Source organism: Cornus florida, unplaced genomic scaffold, assembly GCF_030987335.1.
Source record: "Cornus florida cultivar Cherokee Brave unplaced genomic scaffold, ASM3098733v1 CherokeeBrave_3.0.0_Hap2_Chr08, whole genome shotgun sequence".
Taxonomy (NCBI): Eukaryota; Viridiplantae; Streptophyta; class Magnoliopsida; order Cornales; family Cornaceae; genus Cornus; species Cornus florida.
In genome coordinates this window covers 50,337,940-50,357,839 of record NW_026775578.1, presented here as the reverse complement: position 1 = coordinate 50,357,839, position 19,900 = coordinate 50,337,940, and the positions used below count along the sequence as shown (strand labels likewise).

General features: G+C 35.5%; 1 long non-coding RNA gene across 1 annotated transcript; it reads right to left on the bottom strand.

Moving 5' to 3' along the window:
- Nucleotides 1–1,896: 1,896 nt before the first annotated feature.
- LOC132268640 (uncharacterized) lies at nucleotides 1,897–19,144 on the bottom strand. Its single transcript, XR_009469325.1, has 3 exons — nucleotides 18,778–19,144; nucleotides 17,316–17,381; nucleotides 1,897–2,748 (listed from the first exon to the last, which is right to left on the bottom strand). It is a non-coding gene; the product is annotated as an uncharacterized LOC132268640 (long non-coding RNA).
- Between the last annotated feature and the right edge of the window lie 756 nt (nucleotides 19,145–19,900).

Here is a 19,900-nt window from a genome sequence, read left to right as displayed (position 1 = left end):
CTTGAGTAAGTAGTTTTTCTTGAATTGCTAGCCACAAGGTTTTGGTATGGCATGTATAAACCAGGTGAGCTTATGCCAATGAGTAGGTGGGATTGGTTGGGTAATGGCAAGGAGTGTATGGTTAAGGGAATATGTCTTGTTAGGTGATAGTGTCCACTGGATGGTTTCATTGGAGTAAATATGTCTAGGCCATGTCCATTGGGAGGTAGTGAGTAATGATGATACTTTCATGGATTTGTTGATTAACCAACCCAGTCTATGATTGAAATTAGAAAAAACCTGATAATGAGGTCCACATGGTAGCCAATTGTCAAAGAAAACCATTGTTGATGAGCTATTGTTGATGATGTGTTTGACAAAAAGTTGTGCCAAATTTCTATTTTGTAGAAGCTTTTTCCAGAACCAGGAGCTATCATTAGGTATAGGTATGTCCCAAATGCTCTTCTTTTTTACCAAATTCTTGAGTATCCATTCTTTCCAAATTCGTGTTGTGTCATTGGAACACAAAGTCCAGATATGTCTCAATATTGAGGCCTTGTTCCAAAGTTGTATATCATAGATGCTAGTCCTCCTGCATGTTTGGGGCTACACACATGCTCCCATTCCACCTTAGCTCTGTACTTGTTCATTGCTTTGCCTGACTATAAGAATCTTTACATTATTTGGTTCATCTTGTTACACACTTTAGCTGGTAAAATCAAAAGGTTTGTCCGTAAATATGCATGCCGAAAAGTGTGGCTTGTATCAACAGTAACATTCCTACAAATGATAATGCTCTTACAGTCCAACTTGTAACTCTAGAAAGCATGCTATCTATGATGGATTGGCAATCATTTGTTGTGAATCTAGTAGAGATCAATGGTAAACCAAGGTATTTGACAGGTAGCTCTGCACAGGGGAATTGGAAGATGTTGCATATGGTGTTTTTGGTCTGTGGAGGAGTTCCACCGAAAAACAAGTTGTTTTTGTTGGGGTTGGGGGATGAGGCCAGAAAGGTTAGTGAAGGTATCAATGGATATTTTGAGTGACTGTGCATACCTAACATCTCCGCACATAAGAATGTCATCTGCAAAGGTTAAATATGAGATTAGGGTTGCTTAACGTTTCCAATGATAGGTAAAGAGTGGCACCCTATCTTGTGGATTTAAGATAACCCCGTTCCATGTGAACAATCTATCTCTTCCGCTTATGTCAATAATCTTCTTGTAATTTTTTCATATTCAATGGAAATCATTTTTATATCTATATGTTATTATTATTATTATTAGTATGATAGCTTAAAAACTCTTCTCAAAGAAGTGATGAAGCCACCATGGTAGAAATATAAGTGAATTTATTTTATTTCTTATATGAAATTTTTTCTTGAGAACATTGATTTTATTATTTTATTATGAGTTTTATATGTAAAATTTTTAGAGGGAGGATTTTTCGTGTTCATCAAGTAATGGTAATTCATAAAATGCCTACTTCTATTCATCTTTTTAGCAAAGTTAAACAGATTAAGGCTTCGTTTGAGTTAACAATGAAAATAAGTACGAAAATTTTAACAGCTGAATTTTAAGCGCTAAAGTTTTTAGGTGGTAATTAAAAAATTAATATTTTTTAATATTTTAAAAAAGTTAGCATTCACCATTCAATGATAAGTGATCACCCTGTCACTTAAAATTTTACTCCATTTTATCCATTTTAAGTAACGCTTACCATTTTCAATGATATTCAAATTACATTATCAAATACACTTGATTGAATAAGCGCTGAATCTGTTATCCGTATAAAATTTTACCTTTATACTAGGCGCCCAGGCGAATATTGTTTTTATTTATTTTATTAAATTGCGCAATAGAGAGAGTAGATTCGCGCAGGATTTTCGTAGTTTGGCAATATGTAAAGGTTTCAAGTAAGCATGAACTTCATGGGGAATATCCGTCTGGATCAATCTTTTGAAATTCCAGAAAAAAAAAAAAAAAAGTATAAAGTACACACGGCAAAAGAAGAAATGGTGAATTGACCTGATTAATAATTATAAGCACAAGAATGTAATTTCGTAAGATCTAAGAATACAAAGGCTTTCCAAAATCTATGCAAGAGCATGGATGCCAACAGGTTTCTTAATCATGCAAAATAGAACCGATCACCACTCCAAAGAACACAAGTGGCAGCATCCTCCGCACATTAAAATGTGCCAAGGCGAAAGCTACTGAACTCACCAGAATTGAACACCATAGGAGGGGAGAAGAAACCCATGGAAGACGAACTCCATCAAATAGGGCACAACCAGAAATTACTTTGGCATAAAGAGCCATTGCCACTGGATCTCGTGTGATTGATTACTCAACACCTTGAGACAGTGAACGAAGTGGGGAAAGAATTGGCAACAAAGTTGAGTTGACCCGTGTGAGCCGGTTGGCCATGGAAAGGATGAGGCAGCCCAAGCCAACATCAATTGGCTAATACCTGAACCAATTGGATGGAAGGGTGTGGAACCTTGCAAGGAAGCAATGGAGCATTGCAATTCAGCGAGGCCCAAAAGGTAGCACAAGGCTTGCCATCTGCATGTCAGGTGTACTTTTGAAGCCCATTGTACAACCAGGAATGGTATTATCCAAGATTCTACTAAATAGAATGAGGCATTCCAGAGGAGCATACTTGCAGCACCAGAAATTTCCACTTTACAATTCTTTATTGCTGCATATGTTTGTATTGTATACTTCAAGAACAAAAATAATTGCTCAACCGTTTGAGATTAACCTGTCCAAGTGAGCAACATAGCATCATTGAGTTAGTTACCGTTCATTTCTGATGACAATATATGACCTCAATCATGATGTTACCTGAAAATTTATGTCAAAGGAGAATGCTTTGAGGATGGTCCAAAAAATTTCCTTTGTTTCTACAACAATACCCTTTCTCAATAACAAAATGATAAGTAGAGAAAAAAGAGCTTACGAAAACCTTATTCCCAAAACTTTTTAAATATTAAATTAAATGAAGAGCAGCAAAAAAAAAAAAAAAAAAAAAAAAAAAGCAATAAGAAACACTATTTGAGAGTTGTCACGACAACCGTAGTCATTGTCACATAAACATTTTATTGCGATTTCAATTAAATCTAATAAAAGTAGACTACAAAGCCACATCTAAACCTATGGTATCAAACTATCAATGTTTCAATATGACACCAAACCTAATCAATATCATCACCACCACATGCTGTGCTCACAGCCTCCATTATCACATTATGATCACCACTACTGTCATAATACTATTGTTGCATTGCCACCAACTGGAAACCTATTAATGGCATCAACTCTGTTAATGAAATATTAATATTCTACTTTGCTTGTATACCACTCACCAACCTAGTTGCCTTGTATAGCACTCATCAACCCAATTGTCTTGTATAGCTTACTTGTATAACACTCACCAACCCAGATGTCTTTTATAGCTTACTTTTATAGCACTCACCAAGCCCTAACCCTCTCCATTAAATAAGTCTCTATTGTACAGTTTGAATGTGTGGAATGGTATACAAAGGCTTGGCCTTTTCTCCTCTTTTTTAATATTATTTCCTCTTCTAACATGGTATGAGAGCCACCACCAATTATTATTTTTTGTTTTTTGTTTTTGTTTTCACCACCACTAGTCTGTGTCACTGTGACCAGGGACGGACCCAGGAAATTGTGTGAGGGGCGCCAAAAGTGGGATTTTTTTGCAATTTCCGCCACCACCGCCGCCGCCGGGGGGGGGGGGGGGGGGGCGGGGGACATTAAATTTCCATAGGTATATAATTCAAAAAAGGAAAAATTACTACTTTATAATACTAAAAAAAAAAAAAGTTCAGTTGATACATTAGATCCGTTCCTAACCGTGACTACAATCACCATCGCCAGTCACCTTTGTCGAACACACACTATCCCAGCCTAACTAAATCTTCATAGGCAAATTAGTCCGTAGTAACATAGTAATTACTACGGACAAAATTGAGGTTGCTCAACCGATACACACCATACTTAATGGGTCAAACTACAATCTACGGGCTCACGCCGTGCGTAGCTTCCTAAAAGGATGCAGACTTTGGTGTACTGTTACTGGAGACATACGTCCCCTACAAAAGATGACAAGGAAAATGAAACCAAGTTCTTTGACCGTTTTGATGATTGGGATAGCAAAAATCATCAAATCATCACCTGGTTGGGCAATACTTCAGTACCCTCCATCCATCCTCAATTTGGTCGTTTTGAGACAACAAAAGAATCTAGGATTTATTTGCCCTGCGATATACCACTACTGACCTCACTCTTCATAATCAACTCTTGGGTACTCGTCATTGTATGAAACAGGAGCTTGGGCAATCCATCAATGATTTTCTTCCTCAGATGCACTCTCCCTGGGATCAGCAAGCTCTCTTGGAACATAAGTGGGATTGTAATGCTGATGTTGTTAAGTTCATCACATTTCGCGATCATATGTGCCTTGTTCAATTTCTCATGCCCCTTATCAGTGACACTGAGCGTATTAGAGCTTCACTTATACATCGACATCCTTTGCCTGCACTTGATTCTGCATTTTATTTTCTTATCATTATTATTCCTCTTGTTCTCATAAACTCCCGTCCGATCCTTATTTCATAACAAGGTTGGTCTTTTTCTTTCAGAGTGTCCCACAATTGTCTACAGGAACTGCCAGAAGAAGGGTCATATCTCAGAAATTTCTGTACACAGTCTTTCACTGGTACGCAATCTTCTCTAGAATGCTGGTATTGTCATAGGCCGGGTCATACCATTGAAGATTGTCCCACCAATCCCCCACCGCCTAATCACATTCGAGGTAATTCATCCAAATCAGGTTCTTCATCTAAATTCAATTCTTGCTCTGCTATCAGTGTTGCAGTCAGCGATGACCCTTTTACCAAGAGATCCCTCTTCTGCTGTCTCTGTTAGTGATCTCGAGAAAATGCTTAAATAGATTCTATATAAATCTAGCCAAACTATTGTTATTATCTTAGGAGATTCTCTTGTCTCCTAGCGTAGCAAAAAGCAAATGGTTGATACTTAATCTAATACTGAGGTTGAATACCGAGAGCTTGCCGACACCCCATCTAAGCTTCTTTGGTTACGTCGGTTGTTAAAGGACATGGGTGTTACACGTTCTTCTGCCACCACTCTTCATTGTGACAATCGCAGTGCCATCCAGATTGCTCGCAATGATGTTTTTTTATGAGTGCACTAAACACACTGAGCTTGATTGTCATTTTGTGCGTCATCATTTGCTCTAGGGTACTCTTCGACTAGTTTGTACTAGTTCTGCTACTTAGACTGTTGATATCTTCACCAAAACGTATCCACCTAGACATTTTCATAACTTGGATTCCAAACTCAAGTTGGTGTCTACTCTTCCACCTTGAGTTCGAAGAGGGATGTTAATGTAATATTAATATTTTACTTTACTTGTATAGAACTCACCAACCTTGATGTCTTGTATAGTTGTATAGCACTCACCAACCCAGTTGCCTCGTATACTTGTATAGCACTTACCAACCCCTAACCCCCACCTATAAATAAGTCTTTATTGTACAGATTGAATGTATGGAATAATATACAAAGGCTTACTGATGAGCGCTGAAAAGTACACATTTAAACCCCTTGAGCTTGAGTATTCTAGGACCTTTATCTATCTTATTTACCCGTTTTAGTACTTATTTGTGTTTTTGTCTATTTCAGGTCAATAATGTTAAAATGGGCTAAAAATGAGTTCTTAAGGCATTTTTGGAGTCAAACTAAGTCTTAGCGATGATCCGGAGCAAAAAGAGGCTGATTTGGAGCAAAAAGAAGCTGATACTGAAAAGCTGAAAAGTTGGATGGATCGCAAAAAAAAGTTGGATCGATCGAACTTTTAGTTCGATCGATCAGAAAAGTTGGATCGATCGAAAAATAAGTTGGATCGATTGAAAAAGTTGGATCGATCGAAAATAAGTTGGATCGATCGAACTAGACATGCTGGCAGCAAGCTGTCACTTTTTCCGTGCGCGCCCAAAAGTTCACCTACCAAAAAGTTGCGGGATTAGATATTTTTGGGCATATATTCTAGACTTAGTGACTAAGAAAAGGACCTTTTATATAAAGAGAAGCAACCCATTTGTAAAAAGGGGATTTTTAGCTTTTATCATTTTATTTTCTACATTGTAATTTTTATTTCTCTCTCTAGAAAAGTTAGAGATTAGGGTTAGAAGAAAAGAGAGAAGTGGAGGCACATCTCAATAACACATCTCTAAATCCACTATCTCTCCATCTCTAAAGCTTCAAAGAAGAAGAAGAAGAAGAGGAAGAAGAAGATGGAGCCATGTTTGGAGCTTGATTCCATGACTACATCCACCTCCTCCATGATTGACTAGATCTACACTTAGGGCTTGGATGAGCCCTAAGTCTTGTGTAATCTAAACCCTTGTATTTCTATTTTTGGGGATTTATATATATATTGTTGTGATTAGTGTTCTAGCTTTGTGAATTTCATGAATCTTGGTATATTTCTATGATTTCCATGGTCTAATTCTTCCTATTAATTCTCTAGTTTATTTACATGTCTATGTGTGATTAAATTAGGAATTATGTCTCACATGATTCATATGGGTTAATTCTTCCATTGATTCTCTATTTTAATTACATGTTGTCTTATGTGTGATTATTTGGGGAATTAATCTCTACACTAGTTTTTCTATATTAATTGCATGTCTATGTGTGGTTAATTGAGAATCTAGTGATGGCTAGACATTAGTGCTTAATGAAATGCTCTTGTTATGTCTTTTGATGGTTCATACTTATTCCTTGATGGATTATACCTCTCCCTTAGTTTATTTTCATGTTAGTTTTGTAGTTGTAGTGTAGTGTTAGATGGGGGAGACAATTCATGCTTGTTCTTTGATGTTCCATGTTTTTGAATGCAAGAAGCATATGCTCTAATATTGTGGTGTAATGGAATTTTGAGCTTAATAAAGGATTAATGACTTGTTATGATATATTGTATCTTTCACATGTGTTTAGACAATATATTCCTCTCCCAATAGATATATTGTGGCCTCTCACATGATGTTTAAACAATACATGTTTAACTAAGTCATCCTTGTGAATTATTTGGACTATAAGCTTAATGAAAGGTTTAATGACTTGATTTGATATTTTGTTCTCTTCACATGTTGTCTAGACAATATATTCCTCTTCTAATAGATATATTGTAGCCTTTCACATGTTGTTTAGACATTATACACTTGTTGAGTCACCTTTGCTAGTCGAACCAATTTTGTTCACAACAATGTATTCCTCATTAATGGAAAGCAAGTGGTTAATTACACAAGCTTAGTGGTGATTCCAACACCCTAAGTCCTCTCTTCTCATCTCTTAAATCCCTATCTTTACTTAGTTTTATTTTTATTGCATTTTAATTAATTCTTTTTTAGAAGTAATCAACCAACCCAACTCTCTTTTGCAATCATTTGGTACGCTAGAGTCGAAGTTGAAATTCCAACACGTATAATCCCTTGGGACGATCCCTACTCACTCTTGCTACGTTAGTAGTGGTATTGGTAGTGATTTTTATAAATTTAAATTTGACATAAAAGGCTTTTCTTGAACCACACATTCACTACATTTAGTTTGGCGTATTGGAACGGTCGTCGTCAGATTTTAGCGCCGTTGTCGGGGATTAACGGTTTTGTTGGAATTAAACTAGACAATAGTGTTCATTAGAATGCTTCTATTTTTATTTTATTTTCCATTGTATATTCTTTTCTCTTGATTCTCATTATTATTTGTTCAATTAGGTACTTGACTACAAGGAAGGTGAACTTTGGAACTTAAAGCAATCATTGGAGCTTAAAAGCTAAATTTGGAGTTGAAGTGCTAAAGGACCATTGTGAGCAATTCTTGGCACTCTTGTATTTTAATTGTTTCACTTCTTTGTATGCTTGTAATAGCCCTTGTTGAGGATTTTATTGCTAAATTTTTGTCCAAGCATAGGCCCTTGTTGAGGCCAATTTTTTCTTACATTTGGGTTTTAATTGTGAATGGAGGAATTGTTTGATCCAAGTTTGGGGGGGAATTACATCCCTTCACCTTATGCTCCTCCATCACATTTTAATCCTTATGAGATTGAGTCCAATTCATTTCATGCATCATCTTATTATAGACTTGATCATTCATTTAATCCTTCTTCTGACTATTGCCCTCCACCACCATTTTATGATGAATCAATTCCACCACCTTCTAAGTACTCACCCGGATTTGAAGAAAAAGTGTTAGCTTTACTTGATATGCATATTTCACACACTTCACTTATTAATTCTCATTCTCAAACTTTAGAAGCTCAAGTTGAGCAAATTGCAAGTACTCTTTCTCATCAAGAGGAGGAGGAAGAGGCAAATGAAAAAATGGCAAGAACTTCAATAAATATAGATGAGGATGATGAGAGTGAGGAGAATGAAACAAGTGAGCTAATGCCTAGCACTCTATCTTGTATAGAGGAGGAAGTGGCAAGTGAGTTAGTGGCTAATCCAATAGAACATAACATGATTAATGAGGACTTTCCTTGTTTTGATTATGATTTTATCTATGATATGGCTACTCTAGAGAGTGAGGAGATGTTGACCACACTTGAGGTAGGAGAGAAGGAGGAGGAACTTGTTGAAGAGGGCCTTCCTTCTATTATCTCTAATGACCCTCTTGAGGAATGTCTTTTGGAAATGTATAAAAATTGTGGTTTTGACTTTAAAAGCTCTAAAAATGAAATAAACTCTCTAATGGACTCCTTAGCTTACTTAGAAGGTAAGGAAATGGTAATTTATGAGGAGGAGAAGAGGGATGAAGAGAGGGTGTTTCTTATTAATCCAAATGAGTCTTTGAAAGACAATGTCTCACCAATTATCAATATGGATGATCATTTGAATGTGTTTCAAGAACACAACAAAGAGGCAAGCCTAACCATGATTGATTTTGTTTTCAAGACCGTGGATGAAAGGAACAATATCATCTCTTTTATTTCTTTTCAAGTCATTCTTTTGGAGGATGATTTTATTGTCATAAGTGGGACATTAAATGAGAAAAGTGAAAAGAGGGTCAGTAAGGATGTTTCATATCCAGTTTTTGATTCATTTGATTAGTGAGTTGACCTAACGTCTTGCTAGAGACGATAAACACTAGTATTCATAGAGTTTCACAACTCTATTCCTCCCTCATTTCTTTTTATTTTTCATTCTTGTGTACATTCTTCCATCTATTTTTCAAATTTTCATTCTTGTTACCATCATTGGGGCTTAGCATAGGATTTTTTGCACTTTCAGTTCAAAATTAGGCATTTGATGCCAGTTCGATCGATCACAAGAGCACCTTCGATCGATCGAATTGTTCTTCGATCGATCCAACTATGGATTCGATTGATCGAACTCCACATGAGTCCCAACACTTAGAAAAATTTTGGACCTGCATCCAAATTCCAAAATGCATGCTCTCGGGATCTCCAAATTTTCAAAAGTTCGATCGATCGTAAACCATTTCGATCGATCGAACTACCTTTCGATCGATCCAACATGTGGTTCGATCGATCATGAGTCCCAACACTTAGAAAAATTTTGGACCTGCATCCAAATTCCAAAATGCATGCTCTCGGGATCTCCAAAATTTTACATGTTCGATCGATCGAATTTCATCTCGGATCGATCACAGCTATGTTCGATCGATCGAACTTCATCTTCGATCGATCACAACTTTGGCCCTTTGACCCTTTCACTTTCTGACTTTTTCCTATTTCTATTTTTATTTTATTTTATTTTTTTATTTTATTTTATTTCATTTAGTTACCTCTCTTTCTTGACTAAAAAAAAAAAAAAAAGTTTTTGGAAATTTGTTAAAAACACAAAAATATTTTTGTTAATTTTATTTTATTTTCAAAAATTCCAAAAAGATTTTTATTTTATTTTCATTTTTACTTTTATTTCCAACCTTTATTTTTATTTTTATTTCAAATATTTAAAATAAAAAAAAAAATCAATCAAATCCCAAAAACATTTTTCTTTTATTTTATTTTATTTCCTTTTATCTTATTTCCAAAAATCCAAAAATATTTTGTTTAACTTTAATTTTTAATTTCGATAAAAAAAAATAAAAAAAAAATTTGCATTCTTTATTTCCTTACATTTTTACTTCTTGCATTTTTATTTTTATTTTTATTTACTTGTCTTTTTATTTTTGTTTGTATACATATTTGTTTTGTCTAAAAAGATAATAATAATAAATAAATAAAAAAAGATGATTTTTCGAATAAGCATTCCGTCTTGTTAGAGACGTTAAACTTAGCACCCATTTTGCATATTTCTTACATTTTTCATTTTTCTTTGCATATTTTCACATATACTTAAAAAAAAAAAAAAAAAAAAAAAATGAAAAACAAAAAGTAAGAAAATTTTGTATATACTTACATTGTACGTATTCTTTCTATTTGTTTTACATTGTACATATTCCTTTTTCATTTCTTCCATTGAACATATTCTTTCATTACATTTTGCCTTATTTAATTTTCTTTTTATATTTTGTTCATGCATTTTATTCTTTGTTTTTCTTGCATTTTGTATATACTTGCTTTCATTAAATGAAAAATATAAAAAGATTCATCATTGTGCCCTTATGTGTAGTCATGCATACTTTATACTTTAGTTTGGGCTTGATCTTATATCTCTCTTGCATCATGTATTATATTGCCTTAGAATGCTTGATTTGATTATTCTTATCCCATTTGATATTTGATGTGAGTTTGCTAGCGTGGTTATTCAAGTAGGTTGTTGATTCCAAGTTTGGGGGAGACGTCTTTCGAATTGGATCATGACCGGGCTTCATGTTTACACCACCACGGTATACTCTTTCCATTTTTTTTTTTTCCATTGTTCTCATTGCACATTGAGGACAATATGCGGTTTAAGTTTGGGGGTAAGGTGTCTTGTTGCATTCTATTTAAGATTTGAGCTTTAAATGCATGATTGAGATTTGAGATTGATGTTAGCTATGATTTTGATCTTTTGAGGACTATATTGCTTAAAATTTAAAAATTGCTTGACTTGAGAGTCAAATACTCCTTGTATGCCTTGAGGATGCCATTTAGGAGTAAATTTTTCAAAAGATTGATATCTTGCTTGCATTTGTGGTCCACATCATCTTGATTCTGTGATTGTTTTGAGATTCATTCTAGGATTCTACACTAGCACCGGTGCACACTAGCATTCATTTGTGGGGTACATGCTTTGTTGATTATTGAATTGGTTATATCCCAATTGGGCTAGTAGTACATTGAAAGCTTTCATTCTTGATAAAGGTGGATAACAACCCCTTTTCATTGAATAGCCGGGATTCTTGCCTCATTAAGCAGTGAACTTCTCGCGCCGAAAGGTGGAGGGCCCAAACTCTAGGTTAATAATTGAATTGAAAAAAAAAAAAAAAAGTTGCAAAAAAGCAATAAAAGTGAGGACTTCTCCCAAAAGGTGAGAAGTGGGAAATGATTAGATGGTTGTTGTCTTGATTGCCTAGTTGATTTGAGTTTGTAAGTCCGTAGGGGTGTCTTAACACCTAATGCCCTAAAGCCATCTGGTTTGGGAGTCATTGACCTAAAGCTCGCTACATGAATCTTCTAGAAAGCTTAAGAGATCAACACATTGCACAATACTTCCATCTTTGATCCTCAATAAAAAAATAAAAAAAAATTAAAAAAATAGAGTGAAAAGAATAAGCGCACCTAGAAGAATAAAACTTAAATAAAAGGTCTACTCTCTTATTTTGATGATCGGTACTAGATTTGTGTGCTAGTTTGAGGGTAAGGATGTGATTACTTCTCTAGTTGGCTAAGATAGCAACACACTTGATGCCGGACCTCTCACATGGATTCTAGACTTGTTTCGATTTTCATGATCATTTTCTTAATGTGTGGAGGACCATGCTTGCTTGTTTGATGTTGAGATTTTGGAAGATTGCTTGGAAATGGTTGAAAAATTGCATACTTGAGGTAGTTTTCTCCTAATGCTTGTTTGTAATATTGGTGCCTCTTTTGAAAGAATGAGCTTAATGTTTGTGGGTATCATTTCTGGAAACCCTCACGAGACTTCACTCGTCCACTAGGGGTAACCTAGAGGTTTAAAAGACTTGTTGCATATGTTAAATGCAATCGTGTTCCCTACGAAAGTAGCGTTATCATTTTATTGCTTTCTAGTTCATAGTTGTTTAGTTGTTCATATCATTCCTTACTTCGTAGTTCATTGCTAGGGACTAGCAATATTTAAGTTTGGGGGTGTGATGAGCGCTGAAAAGTACACATTTAAACCCCTTAAGCTTGAGTATTCTAGGACCTTTATCTATCTTATTTACCCGTTTTAGTACTTATTTGTGTTTTTGTCTATTTCAGGTCAATAATGTTAAAATGGGCTAAAAATGAGTTCTTAAGGCCTTTTTGGAGTCAAACTAAGTCTTAGCGATGATCCGGAGCAAAAAGAGGCTGATTTGGAGCAAAAAGAAGCTGATACTGAAAAGCTGAAAAGTTGGATGGATCGCAAAAAAAAGTTGGATCGATCGAACTTTTAGTTCGATCGATCAGAAAAGTTGGATCGATCGAAAATAAGTTGGATCGATTGAACTGGACATGCTGGCAGCAAGCTGTCACTTTTTCCGTGCGCGCCCAAAAGTTCACCTACCAAAAAGTTGCGGGATTAGATATTTTTGGGCATATATTCTAGACTTAGTGACTAAGAAAAGGACCTTTTATATAAAGAGAAGCAACCCATTTGTAAAAAGGGGATTTTTAGCTTTTATCATTTTATTTTCTACATTGTAATTTTTATTTCTCTCTCTAGAAAAGTTAGAGATTAGGGTTAGAAGAAAAGAGAGAAGTGGAGGCACATCTCAAGAACACATCTCTAAATCCACTATCTCTCCATCTCTAGAGCTTCAAAGAAGAAGAAGAAGAAGAGGAAGAAGAAGATGGAGCCATGTTTGGAGCTTGATTCCATGACTACATCCACCTCCTCCATGATTGACTAGATCTACACTTAGGGCTTGGATGAGCCCTAAGTCTTGTGTAATCTAAACCCTTGTATTTCTATTTTTGGGGATTTATATATATATTGTTGTGATTAGTGTTCAAGCCTTGTGAATTTCATGAATCTTGGTATATTTCTATAATTTCCATGGTCTAATTCTTCTTATTAATTCTCTAGTTTATTTACATGTCTATGTGTGATTAAATTAGGAATTATGTCTCACATGATTCATATGGGTTAATTCTTCCATTGATTCTCTATTTTAATTACATGTTGTCTTATGTGTGATTATTTGGGGAATTAATCTCTACACTAGTTTTTCTATATTAATTGCATGTTTATGTGTGGTTAATTGAGAATCTAGTGATGGCTAGACATTAGTGCTTAATGAAATGCTCTTGTTATGTCTTTTGATGGTTCATACTTATTCCTTGATGGATTGTACCTCTCCCTTAGTTTATTTTCATGCTAGTAGTGTAGTTGTAGTGTAGTGTTAGATGGGGGAGACAATTCATGCTTGTTCTTTGATGTTCCATGTTTTTGAATGCCAGAAGCATATGCTCTAATATTGTGGTGTAATGGAATTTTGAGCTTAATGAAGGATTAATGACTTGTTATGATATATTGTATCTTTCACATGTGTTTAGACAATATATTCCTCTCCCAATAGATATATTGTGGCCTCTCACATGATGTTTAAACAATACATGTTTAACTAAGTCATTCTTGTGAATTATTTGGACTATGAGCTTAATGAAAGGTTTAATGACTTGATTTGATATTTTGTTCTCTTCACATGTTGTCTAGACAATATATTCCTCTTCCAATAGATATATTGTAGCATTTCACATGTTGTTTAGACATTATACACTTGTTGAGTTACCTTTGCTAGTCGAACCAATTTTGTTCACAACAATGTATTCCTCATTAATGGAAAGCAAGTGGTTAATTACACAAGCTTAGTGGTGATTCCAACACCCTAAGTTCTCTCTTCTCATCTCTTAAATCCCTATCTCTACTTAGTTTTATTTTTATTGCATTTTAATTAATTCTTTTCTAGAAGTAATCAACCAACCCAACTCTCTTTTGCAATCATTTGGTACGCTAGAGTCGAAGTTGAAATTCCAACACGTATAATCCCTTGGGACGATCCCTACTCACTCTTGCTACGTTAGTAGTGGTGTTGGTAGTGGTTTTTATAAATTTAAATTTGACATAAAAGGCTTTTCTTGAACCACACATTCACTACATTTAGTTTGGCGTATTGGAACGGCCGTCGTCACTTACCAACCCCTAACCCCCACCTATAAATAAGTCTTTATTGTACAGATTGAATGTGTGGAATAATATACAAAGGCTTGGTGTAATAGGTGGGCGCTTGCCCATTTATCCAAAAGCTCGAACTATTGGGTAGTGCTGCATGCCCACCCATTTATACACACTTCAACCCCCATCCAAATCCAATGTGGGACAAGTTTCACTTGTAACATTCTCCCCCACCTGAACCCACGCAACGCCCTCGTTGCGGTCGGACCACCCTACCTACCGGGAGGCAGACCCGGACGCCTTCCGGACCGGGCGCTTGGTGTGACACCGGATTAAGGACTGGGTCTGGCTCTGATACCAACTGTAACGAGTGGGCGCTTGCCAATTTACCCAAAAGCTCGAACTATTGGGTAATGCAGCATACCCACCCATTTATACACACTTCAACCCCCATCCAAATCCGATGTGGGACAAGTTTCACTTGTAACACTTGGCCTTTTCACCTCTCTTTTAATATTATTTCTTCTTCTAACAAAGCTCAACCCGACTACTACTATCAACTCCTTTACCACCACATGGTTGCTAAAAGCATGCCTAGGCATGGAAAAGGAAAAAAGGGATTAAAAAAAAAAAGAAAGAAAAAAAAAAAAAAAATCAACACTGAATTGAAGTTCCTTAACAAGCCAGGTGTTACAAGGGGGACTTATCCAACATCAGATCTGAATGGGAAGTGAAATGGGTATATATGGATTGGGTGTTAGCCCTACCTAATAGCTTAAACTTTTGGACTGTGAAAACTCGGCTTGTTATAGTTGGTATCAGAGCCAGACCTAATCATTGATTTGATGTCACGCCAAGAACCTGCCCAGAAGCGTCAGGGTCTTCTCCCCGGGTGGACAAGGTGGCCCGGCCACAACGAGGGTATTGCGAATTTGAGTGTGAGAGAATGTTGCAAGAGGAACTTGTCCCACATCGAATCCAAATAGGAAATAAAATGGATATATATGTATTGGGTATTAGCATCACCAAATAGCTTGGATCAAACCGCGAAGAACCTGGCTCGTTACACCAGGTCCCTTTAATAGATGCATATAAAGCCCTCACACGCTTCAATCTTAGTAGGCTTTAGGGTAAGAAAAAAAAGAAGTGTGCAGGGGAATTAAGGTAACCACACAATCTTTTTTTTTTTGGGAAGGTAACCACGCAATCTTAATAACAAGAAAAGCTGGATTTATCATATAATGCAAGTTTGAGTTCTGCTTGTGACCCTTTATTTTTTTAATCCTTCGATCACATTGTATTTCCTTTTTTATTTATGACCATTGTGACATGCTAATATGCTATACATCATACATAATCATATTTCGTGGATCAAACTGTTCAATATTATCAAATATTTCAGCGGAATTTATGAACTTATGGTTGATTACTTGCATTAAATGCTTCCATTTCTATGTATATTTATGATAATATAATATATGTTTGAGATTTGATATTGTTGACACATATGCAGAGAATATATGTGCATAAATTTATCTGACTATCGTAGTCGCTATACCGGAAATTCCTTTTGTAAATTTTTTTTGACTGGTTTTTTGTCACACTTTGAATTGTTACACTTGGACATTGATTTAACTGAATTCATATGCAAATTAAAAGAATATCCGTACATTGATTTAGATAATCCACTGAACTGACATGTTTCTAAATTCCTTAATTTTGAGCCCTTTTTTTTTCTTTCTTTTCTTGATATGTTTGTCTTGCATATTTTAAAATTTTCGATATAACTATATTTAATATAAAATTCTATCACACCCGCTTTGCTTCAATTAGAATCGCACCTCACATTACACCTTGTGCTTAGGCTCTAAAAGACTTTGGCGCCTAAGTGGACCTTCAGCATGTAATTAACATTTCACCACCCCTTCATAAACCAGCCAACGTGAGATCCTTGTGTCCACCACTAATCTATTAACCCTAACACCACTCACCACTATTTTGTTTCCCCACCCCAATCACTAGTACACCACTATCAACTCCATCACACCCCTTATTTTATTAGTTTTGGGGTAAAGAGTTCAGACCACCACCCACCTTATTGCCATTCTACATCGCCACTGCTACTGTCGCTGACATCCCACCACCTATTATCGCACCACTACTACATCCAATCACATTTTATTACTATCACCATGTTTTGAGGCCATTGTTGCCACCATTGCGGGGTTGTTATTTGTCACCACGAACCACTAACATTGAAGTACCATTATCACTTCCTCCCCCAAGCACTTTCCTCCCTTATATCTCTGGTTTGCCACCAGCCACAATCATCATTACTACCTTTGCATCATCAACCCATTCCATCACCATACTATCCTATCCCACCATTATCACAGAACCGAAATCATACACGTACATATAAACCCCATCAATCGGAATCATATAAGCTAAAATCTTTCTAAGAAGTTAGTTAATTGTGTCCTCAATATTCTTCAAATACACCGTCATGTAGTAAAAGTTAATTATTCAAAGCTACCAAATCCAACAGTCATGTTGGATTCAAAATCTTTAGAGTTGCAACACAAATTAACTTTTTAATGTTTAAAAAATGTGTACAACATTTCCAAAATTTCAACAATTATGATTTTAGTTCCATCCCAATACAACCGTTCCATTCCAATACAACCAAAACCGGCTTTAGAACTGGACTACAAAATTCTGCATAGTTAATAAAAGGTTTGAATTGCGGTATGGTCAACTCTTGGTCTATTACCCACATCAAAAAGCTTCCTCTTTGCATATTAATTGAAAATTCATGTCCCATGATAGAAAAATCATAAATTATATTCACCAATTATAAGTGCAGTTGCATTTTTCATTGCAAATGTTTTCCTGATACAAGATGATAGTACAAGCCATGATCAATATGCCGTTGCTCAACTTAGAATGTTCCATTACCACTGAGTGGGAGAAAAAAAGAAATCATCCTTACCTGCAGAAAAGGCTTTGCTGTCTATGGCACTGTCCAAGGTTCTGCATTAGAAACTGCATCTACAGCCTGAAATACAAACAATCAATTACTCACTAACCTGGAACAGCCTATGTGTTTTAATTATTATTATAAGTTATTAATACATCTCCAGCAAAGGAGAAAACAATTAATGAAACAACCCTTAAAATTGATGCTAGTATGCATTCTACATTGCTCATCTTCAACAATATTAGAATTACAAGAACAAAGAACAACATAACGAGTTTAATATTTGATTATCAAACCCATGTTTCCAATTTAATCACTTCATATAGCCTATTTAAACCTGAATATATTATATAAGGATTATAAGTATGGGCACAAGATTTCCCATCTTATTTTCTTTCATTATTATTTAAATGAATGATAACATATCTCATTCATATCACTTTCTGGTGATGGGGTACTGAGGCATACCATAAAGTTTCCCTTGGAGAGCCCAACTACTGAGGCATTATCTAACAACTCACACCATTGATCTTCAAGGGATACTATTACATTCAGTGAGATACAACTCAAGCTTCAAGCTTGAAATATTTTAAAATTTTGTCTATATTTAAATCAAAAACCTCGAGTGAAAGCATGAGTATGAAACATCCATCCAAACCATTTACATTGGGTTCCCAACTTCCCAGTCTTGGGTCTACAAAGTAAAATATCAACCCATTTTACTTTCATATATTCAAGCATCGGGAGAATCACATATAGTAGACATGACCCAAATTCAAAAAAAATTGCATGAAGTAGGTTGCGCTTTTGCTGAGGAAAATAAACAATTTTGACTCCTATAGTGAAACTTTTTCTTTTCTGTTTTTTTTGGTGATAAGTGACCCATATAGTGAAACTCCTCTTTCAAATTTGAAGTAAATGAGAATAACACATTTCTAATATATAAAATCCAATTATGTTTCATGACATTTGTTTGATAATATACAGGGTTTAACAATGATTCTGACAATTTATCTTCTACTACTTTTTTCTGTTTCTTTTTCTTCTTTTTTTCTTCATCCTTTTTTTTGATGGGTATAACACACCCACTGTTGCCCCAATGGAGACTTGAACCCTCAACCTTTCACTAGGCTACACCCTTGCTTATCATCTTCTTCTTCTACATAGAACTCAAGAATTCCTCAATCCTTCTTCATAATCTTCCAAAACTAATATTAGACCCAAAAAAATTGAGAAGTATAAAACATCAAAACATAACTACAAATCAATCTTTCCTCTACTTGATTGCTGAGAAAACAGAGTAAATGGAACGAAAACAAAACACACCAAAAGTGAATTTCTCCTCGGATTTTGCTTAATTAAAATTTCAGAATCGAAATGATAAATTATTTCCTTTCCCAATTATTTTGGGGAGGACCAAATGGAACCTAATGAGATCCAAATTATACAGAGAGAAAAAAAATGGAGAACTCACGTTCTTTGACGAACTAGAGAGACAATAGCCGATGCATGAGGTCCGACCGAGTGCAAAGACGTTTCAGAGCACCAACCGTGATTGCATCTGCAACATGGTTCACCCTAATTCTTGAGAAAGCATCAGAGGAACTAAGCGAATCGAAACCCTAAATTGTATCAGTCAACAAAAATAAGTCTATTCCAACGAAGTGGCAGTTGTGTGTTTGTGTGTGTGAGAGAGAGGAGGGAGAGGATTCGTGTCCGGAGTTCTTTGATTGCAGCAACCCTGTCACGAGAGGCCTAACGCGGAAGCACCAAGAAGTCCAACGACGGCGTTTTCCTGATCTACAAATTATTAAGGCACGACGTCAAACATACCGGAGAAAAAAAACTCTCACAATGTCTTTAAGGTACTATTAGGCCACAGGCCTTAGTCTATAGTTATATTTCTCTTAAAATTATAAGAATAGGATATAAAATGTCACGTCAACATATTCGTTACTATATCAATTTATTTCTTTTAAAAGGAAAAAATTCTATAGTTGCTATTAATTTTATGAGGGTACGATGTGAGTTGTTCATCAATCCACATCAATGAGGACACATGAAGTAATGCAACAACTCACAATGAACTAGGTTCCTTAAAATAGGCTCCTTAAAATGAACTAGTTCCTCTGCGCATACTTTCACTAAAATATAAAAGCACTCTATCAACAAGTACCCGGCAAGTCAGATAGAAGTTGCCTCCATATCAAAGCTTTTAAAGGAGAAAACTGTGAATAAGACTGATGAAATTGATTTTACTAGTTTGGCATAATAATCATTATATATGAAACACTCTTGGTTCTGTATGCAATACTTTATCAAGTGACAGATTTTATGCATTCTTCCGTCTTTCTACCATAGTATCAGCATATGGCAGTCAAATAGACGTGTCCTTAAATCAAGGGTAGTATGTAACTCTTCTGCCCTTGATAAGAATTTCAGCCTTAGACAGCATATTATCAAATCCAATTAAATCCGACAGGCATGAAGACACTATAATATGGAAGCACGGAATAAAATGATAAATATTTAACTAGCATTATATCAAATAGCATAGTGTTCTTTGAAATTTTTGTGAAGAAATGTTAATTCTTTCC